The following is an 8,029-nucleotide window of genomic DNA, read 5'->3' as shown; positions in this document are numbered from 1 at the left end:
ATTCCCAAGGATATATCAGACCTTTTCAAAGTCTCCCTCAACATCTTTTCTCATTTAGGCTTCTTAGTTAGTCTTCCTGTGTTGTTTGCCCTAATTAAAAAAAATTATTTAGGGTATACAGTTTTAGGAACATAGTGATACTTCTCACCCTACACTCTCTTCTGCCAGTGCCCCAAACTTTCTTCCTCCTCCCTCTCTTTTTCCCACTCAATTTTTTCCAAAGATCTATTTTCAGTTTACTTAATGATTGTAAAGGTAACCCTACACCAAATAAAGAGTTCAACAAATAGTATGAAGAAACACTGTTCCTTAGCAGTTGAGACAAGGGCTGTAAACAATGATTGAATCTCAAAATGTCCTTTAACTCTAAACATTACATTATTTAGGTATTCTATTATTTACCACAGATTAGCAAAAAATATGGTATCTGTCTTTTGAGGATTGGCTTATTTCACTAAGTATAATGGTTTCCAGTTGCATCCATTTTTGTTGCAAAAGACAGGATTTCATTTTTTATCACTGAGTAGTATTCCACAGTGTATATATACCATAATTCCTTTATCCAATCATCAGTTGATGGACATTTGGGTTGATTCCATATCTTAGCTATTGTGAATTGAGCTGTGATGAACATGAGGGTACAAATCACTCTTTCATATCCTGATTTCACTTCATTAGAGTAAATTCCAAGGAGTGGGATGGCTGGGTCATATGGTAGATCTATTTTCAGATTTATCCACTCGGGATAGCTGTCTCAGCTAGCTGCAATTTGAATACGTGCCTATAATTGTTTTCAACTAAGATTAGGGAAAGACTTTTTACACTGGATCAATCTGAGACATGTCGAAGACAGACAGTTTCAGAAGTGAGATCATTCACTGGACAATCCAAATAATGACAGTTCTTTGGGAGTGAGGCTTCGAGGGAGCTCTAGCTTCCTCCAGTGGCTACCAGACTGCATGTGTTCACTGAGAATGCAGACGTTAGGTTTCCAAGGCTACTGTGGACCTGGAGATAAAGGCGTGAGTCTAGGGTAAGTTAAAACGCATACAATGTACTGTTCTCACTGAAGCTTGGCTGCCTTTCTTGAAAAAATGCTTCCCGGGTTGCAGTAAGCCTGTGGATAGTTTCCAGAGTTCTGAAAAAGGTAATTCTGATTATTTTTTGCAAGTTTTGTCATTGCTTTAATGAAGAACATAGTTTTAGGGTGTTCTCTAATTCTGCCATTTTCTCTGATGCCATTCCCTGCTTTTAACTTCTGAATAATGTGCTTACACGCAGGGTCATCTGTTTCTTCGGCTCATCTTTCTCATTTGTAACCAGATAGCAGATATGTTGTGACCGTGGGAGGAAGTGAAACCCTCATGCATCACAAGGTGAAACTGTACACTGGGAGTGATAGAACACAAGTTAAAAGAATTTAAATGTTGATAATCTCTGAGCCACCATGCCAGCCAGTGTATATAGAAGAACTAGGCAGGCATGCCATGTAGGCCACTGTTGTTTTAGGTTTTCTTTCACAATGCTGAGTATAAATCCTAAATATGGTAGATTTATTACTGTGCTTTTTTTTAAAAAAAAATGAGAAGAAATTACAGTTCACAAGTATTAACTGATTTTCTCAAGGTTAAACAGCTATTATGAAATGAGTGAATCAAAGTCCATATCTAGGGATTCTGATATCACTCATCCTCTTTCCTTCTCATACTATCTCTCAGAGGATGTGAATATTACTGATCTCCTGGCACCTAAATCCCTCATTAAGAGCCATTATCACATGGAAGATGTAGAAGCAGAATGGACCATGTATTATTCTCTGTGAAACAGTAGCTGAGCATCTTAAATTCAGAAATATTCCACCCACATATTTGCAGCTCGGGAAGGGTAATAGCTGGGGGGATGAATTTCAGAGAATAGAAGCAGTTCTACTTTCCCCAAATACTACATTTGAGATGCATCCAGTCAAAGCCTTGTGTAGGCTTTGGAACTGTTCAGTGGATCACATCAAAGATAGCAGTAAGGGTGCAGAGATGTAGGTGTGAGTTAGTAGGTACCACAGGGGAAGTGAACAAATGAAAAGCAAGAAAGCTTTAAGGGAGGAAATAGAATGGTGAGTGGAAAAGCTCTTAGAGTTATGTTTAAGACAAAGCAGATGTTAAGTCAACAACAGGAGTCACTGTGCACTTACTCCTCATGTAGGATCTCTGTCCTTAATGTGCTGTACATTGTGATTTAATGCTATAACTAGTACTCAAACAGTATTGTTCACTTTGTGTTTCTATGTGGGTGCAAACTGTTGAAATCTTTACTTAATGTATGCTAAACTGATCTTCTGTATATAAAGAGAATTGAAAATGAATCTTGATGTGAATGGAAGGGGAGAGGGAGTGGGAAAGGGGAGGGTTGTGGGTGAGAGGGAAGTTATGAGGAGGGGAAGACATTGTAATCCATAAGTTGTACTTTGGAATTTTTTTTTTTTTTTTTTGGACAGGCAGAGTGGACAGTGAGAGAGAGAGACAGAGAGAAAGGTCTTCCTTTTGCCGTTGGTTCACCCTCCAATGGCCGCCGCGGCCGGCGCGCTGTGGCCAGCGCATTGCGCTGATCCGAAACCAGGAGCCAGGTGCTTCTCCTGGTCTCCCATGTGGGTGCAGGACCCAAGCACCTGGGCCATCCTCCACTGCACTCCCGGGCCATAGCAGAGGGCTGGCCTGGAAGAGGGGCAACCAGGACAGAATCTGGCACCCCGACCGGGACTAGAACCCAGTGTGCCGGCGCCGCTAGGCAGAGGATTAGCCTAGTGAGCCACGGCGCCGGCCTGTACTTTGGAAATTTATATTCATTAAATAAAAGTTAAAAAAAAAGACAAAGCAGAATAACAAATGAAGGAGGGGAGAGATTTTAGGCTTTGTTATTTTTGAGGGAAATTTATCTTTAAATTTTAATTTTGAATTCTATTGAGGAACTTAAGAATTTAATAATAATTATATAATGTCTTCTGTTCAAAAATTGTATGAACTGGCACTGGAGCCAGGGCTACCATATTCAAATTATTGTACTACCACTGCTCAGCTATAGTGCCTTGGAGAAGTTACTTAAAATCTCATGCCTTGGTTTACAACCCTATGAAATGAGAATAAGAATAAAGCCTCCTTATGTGACCTTGGGGGCCAAATACACTGTACATATCATACCTTTCCTTACAAATCTATGAGATATGGTGTAGAGTGTCTCTGTCTCACACTGTGGAGAGAGGAACCCCTCTCTGGTTTCAGAGGAAGAGGAGGTGAAGTTTTTAGGGGGGAGAAAGAAAAGGTGTTACTTAGGCCTTTGAACTTAACCACACAGTCCAACATGGCTTTGGTCATAAAAGTTTACACGGGAGAATAAAGTCTTTTTCTGCTTATTAATCATGCCAGCCCAATATTTTATGTCTTGTTTTAATTCCTCATGCTCACATGTCCTCAGCTGCAAACATAGTATTGTGGTATAAGGGTAGGCAGTCACAGGGCTCAACCTACTATGACTTCCCCAAGGCTTCCCTGGTCATTTCTGTCCAGAGGACTTCTTCCTTTTCAGAAGAACATACCTAGTGTTACCTCAAAACATTGCCACTTTGAAAGCTTTCACTTAAAAAATATATAGGGCCAGGAATTTGGCACAGCAGTTAAACTGATGCTTGGGATGCCTAGCCCCATATCCAGTGACTGGGTTTGAGTCCCAGCTCTATGTCCGATTCCTGCTTCCTGCTAATGTGTATCCTGGGAGGTAGCAGATGATGGTTCAAAGTACTCAAATCCATGCCACCCACATGCAAGACCTAACTGGGTTGCTGGTTCTTGGCTACATCCTGGCCGAACCCTGACTGTTGGAGGCATTAGGGAAATGAACCAGTAATGGAAGATCTCAGTCTCTCAGTTTCTCTGTCTCTAAAAATAAATAAATGAATAAATAAACTTTAAAAAGCCATTGATCTGAAAACCTACAATCAATCCATGTTTAATACACACACATACATATGCATATATATATATATCTTCACATGTAACTGGTCACAAGTCTAGGAGTGGGTACCAAAGTTCTTCCATTTTCTAAAGAACCAAAGATTCAGCATCTATCAGTGGTCATATTTCCTGCCAAATGGAAGTTGTCAAATGTTAGTAAGGGGCAGGGGGAATGGAGGAGAAGGGGGGATTAGAAGAGAAATAATTCTGCCATGTTTTCTTCCCCAGGGTCTGGTTTTGTTCACACCTCTCGCATACTCATGCCTTTCCCTCAGTAACTTTTCCCTCAGGGATTTTTGACATCTTTGACTTTACACACACACACACACACACACACACACACATCACACACACACACATGCATACACACATACACACCTAACATTTGCAAGGCTGATTTGCCTTGAATTTCTTTTTTCACTTACAGCCAAACTAATTCATTACCAGTAACTAGCCCACCAGTTCCCTCCTGGGTGTTTGTCCTGTCCTCAACCGTGGTTCACCAACCTGGAGTTCCTTAGCTACATATTACACAGGAAGAATAATCCTTCTTCCCAGGCATTAAAATGTTGGTGATAATACAACTCTATAAGTGGATTAACTGACTTGGGGCCCACAACCTCTGGTTCTCCAGTTGTCAACCATATATCAGTTAACTATCCCTTTTGGATGAGAAATGGGATAGTTAACTGACTATCCCACTAAAATCTTGACAGGTTTTTTTAGGACTATCCTGGAATCAGATTCATTTTTTCCAAGGTCGATTTTTTAGAAATTTGGGAAATGCTTACAATTTGATTAATGAGGGAGCTACATACAATGCTTTACCTTTGAAGTTCTTCACAGAATGAAGCATTTGGGAAACTACAAAAAAATGCTATATCCACTCTCCTGTAAAGCGAAGAAAACACCCAATATTGAGTTCATCTTTTTGTGTCATTGTGTATGGAATTGAAGACATTGCCTTTTGTTGAATAGTTGCTACCTAATATACACGATATGAAATGTTATAATATTCATTCTCTTTTTCAGATTACAAGATTTTACAACAAACAATGACCACAAAGAATACCCAGTTCAGTTTACAGATGAATAATTTGAGATCCAGAGAAGTGAAAGTCTGTAGGGTGTGGGTAAAAGTCCTAATTAATTAAAGCTTTATTGCTTACTAAGTTCTGATTCAATTAAAAGACAAGAGTGAGTCAGGTGGAACCTTGCTAGTATCTGTATTGCTGATGCACTCTGACATTGGGTGAAGTGACTCATATCTGATACAAAGCCTTGACACTGAACCACTCAGTATTAGAATAACTCACTCAGCTATGCTGACCTGGTGCAGTGTCTCCCCATGAGCAGAGCCTGTGCAAGTAGGGATGGAGTGGACTTCATCCCCTGTGGCCACTACTTGCAAGAGGGAGGGACGAGCAAGCAGACGGGCAGATCGGCATTTACTTGCCGTGGACAGAAGTGACTGAAGAGGGTGCCAGCATTGCAGTGTGGTGGGTTAAGCCAGGCCCATATCAGAGTGTTAGTGCTATCCTGGCTATCCTACTTCCAATCCAGCTCCTTACTGAAGCACCTGGGAAAGCAGTGGAAGATGGCCCAACTGCCTGGTTCCTGCCACACACTTGTGAGACCTGGATGGAGTTCCCCATCCTTGGCTTCCACCTGGCCCAGGTCTGGCTGTTGTGGCCATTTGGAGAGTGAACTAGCAAATGGAAGAGTCCCCAACTCCCACTCTCACAGACTCTCCCTCTTATTCTGCCTTTCAAATAAATAAAGTGAATCTTTTGAACATTTTATTTAAGGCATACAAATTCCTTGTATTTCATATATATAGGTTTAGGAGCAAAGGATCCTTTGCACCTCTTGCCCATACTCCCACCCTTCCCCCCTCTCCTCTGCCCACTCTTAATCTTCACAAAGGTCTATTTTCAGTTTACTTAAATAAAATAAATCTCAAAAAAACAATTAAGTGAAGAAGTGGAAGGAAAGCAAAAACATTATATCTCTCATATTCCCTGCACATGGGAAGAAACATCAGGAATATAAAAAGAAAAAGCATTGTCTTCCACGGCCCACCCCTAAACAGAAGAGATTTATCTAAACTGGAAAAAAACGATTAAAGCAGAACCAGCCCTAGAACAGAGGGCTTTTATTCTGTTCCTGCTATACCATTCTGCTCGTTCAGATAAACACAGGCTTTGAAGGTCTCACGTTGTCTTCATCACAGGGAACACGCAGCTTCTTGCAGCTTCCTCACAATATATTTGTGCAACCGATTTAATTATACATCTTTTTTCTTAATAAAAAGAAGCATAAATTCACAGAGGTTAAGTGACTTGCTGGGGATCACAAAACTAGGAGCAGGTGGTTTGGAGCAGTGTACTCAGGGTCATCTGTCTCAGAAGGCCATACTCTCGGCTGGCGCCACAGCTCAATAGGCTAATCTTCCACCTGTGGTGCCGGCACACCGGGTTCTAGTCCTGGTCAGGGCGCTGGATTCTGTCCCGGTTGCCCCTCTTCCAGGCCAGCTCTCTGCTGTGGCCAGGGAGTGCAGTGGAGGATGGCCCAAGTGCTTGCGCCCTGCACCCCATGGGAGACCAGGAGAAGCACCTGGCTCCTGCCTTCGGATCTGTGCGGTGCACCAGTCGCAGCGCGCCGGCAGTGGTAGCCATTGGAGGGTGAACCAACGGCAAAAGGAAGACCTTTCTCTCTGTCTCTATCTCTCTCACTATCCACACTGCCTGCCAAAAAAGAAAAAAAAAGAAGGCCATACTCTCTACACTGCATCACTGGTCTTTCCAAGACAGTGAATAACAGAAGATAGATGAATGGCATCACGTGGTGCACCAGTGTCTCAAAAGGGGAAATCGCTCTTAAAAACCAGACGGGGATGACTTCACTGAGGTAAGTGGATTCTGGAGAAATTCTGTGGATTTAGGAATCTTTTACAGCGTTACTCAGGGGGACGCTAAGTAAATGAAAGCTTTTGAGGCTCAGGATTGTGTACCATGCTCTATCGATGCAGAACTCTATGAGTTTCTTATATCAAGAGCTGGGTCTTAGTCCTCTGTGGTCCAAGCCAGGAGGAATGTGGATCAGGATTTCAGGACCTGATCTTGAGGACAGCCCAAGAGCCTGAATTAGGGACGAGGGGCACTAGGGGCCCAGCCAAGAAGTTGGCTACAGGGTGATGCACAACAGGGGCCTGGGGAAAGGCTGCAAGCTGCAAACCCAGGAGCAGTCAGTGCTGTTGCTATGGGAGCAGGGCAGGCAGGTGTCTGCGAAGGTGCATGGAGAGATCAGTGTGGAATTGGGGTCCAGCAGGTTAGAGTGGGAGGAGAGCAGCTTCTGTGTGTCTCTCCTGACCTTCAGTTTGGGCCAGGATTCCTTTCCAGAGCTGGTCTATGTCCAGCAAAAATTGCTACGTTATGCTGAAGTCAAAGACTAACAGTATACATTTTCTGGTTTACCTTTAAAGGAGGAAATCATGCAGTTGATAATACACACAAGGGTCTTCAAAGAGTTTATGGAAAACACATACTATGAAAAACTATGCATGCATCCCAACATGTTTTACACCAAAATATACTTATCTTTCAATTCCATTTTTCAATGAGATTTTTAAAGTATTTTTGTGTTATCAAATTGTTTTCACAACAGTGTCCACTTCACAGAGGGAAAAGACTTTTAAGGGATTCTTGGGGCCAAAGTATGAATTAATGCCCTCTAAGATTTTTCCAATTTTAACATTGTATAATTTTTCCTCATTTTTCTTATTATGTTTTTACTGAGGCCTGAAGTCATCCATCTAATAATTGTTCCTTATTAGTGATTCTGGAAAGTGCTCAATTACAATTCCAAATTATTATGAATATAATATTAGAGTCATTTTAAAATAACAGAGTAGAATTGTTTTCTGAAATATCATGGGACCTTTTTCTCCTACAATTTCCAGTTACTTTATAGTTGCTCTGTGGTTTTGATATTGGGATCATAAGAATGAGTAGAGACTTTACTAGAAG

At 41.6% G+C, this 8,029-nt stretch overlaps 1 long non-coding RNA gene across 1 annotated transcript; it reads left to right on the top strand.

The window, feature by feature from the left end:
• Nucleotides 1-1,026: 1,026 nt before the first annotated feature.
• Nucleotides 1,027-5,780, top strand: LOC149125412 (uncharacterized). Its single transcript, XR_016211413.1, has 3 exons — nt 1,027-1,147; nt 1,282-1,376; nt 5,034-5,780. It is a non-coding gene; the product is annotated as an uncharacterized LOC149125412 (long non-coding RNA).
• The last annotated feature ends 2,249 nt before the right edge of the window (nt 5,781-8,029 follow it).

This window comes from Oryctolagus cuniculus, chromosome 7 (genome assembly GCF_051225735.1).
Source record: "Oryctolagus cuniculus isolate XC-2025 breed Fujian yellow rabbit chromosome 7, ASM5122573v1, whole genome shotgun sequence".
NCBI lineage: Eukaryota > Metazoa > Chordata > Mammalia > Lagomorpha > Leporidae > Oryctolagus > Oryctolagus cuniculus.
The sequence above is the reverse complement of the archived record's forward strand: the minus strand, read 5'-3'. Positions and strand labels throughout refer to the sequence as shown.